Here is a 250-nt window from a genome sequence, read left to right on the forward strand (position 1 = left end):
AGGCGGTATAAAGGAGAGCCAGAGATAAAAAGGGGCGAGCCAAGAGCAAAAACTCACGGCTCACAGCGCGCGGCTCGAGTTTCCCTGTGTAAACGCGCGCTCACTCAGAATTCGTTACGCGGGAAAGTGTTTTTTATTATAAACAATATTCGAGTTCATGATCCAGGCTTATCAAGTGAAAGAAGTGGAAATGAGGGTGATATTTTGTTGGTAATAATAAATTAATCCTTATGCACTGCAATAGCAAGAC

The sequence above is a fragment of the Penaeus monodon genome, chromosome 33 (assembly GCF_015228065.2).
Source record: "Penaeus monodon isolate SGIC_2016 chromosome 33, NSTDA_Pmon_1, whole genome shotgun sequence".
Taxonomy (NCBI): Eukaryota; Metazoa; Arthropoda; class Malacostraca; order Decapoda; family Penaeidae; genus Penaeus; species Penaeus monodon.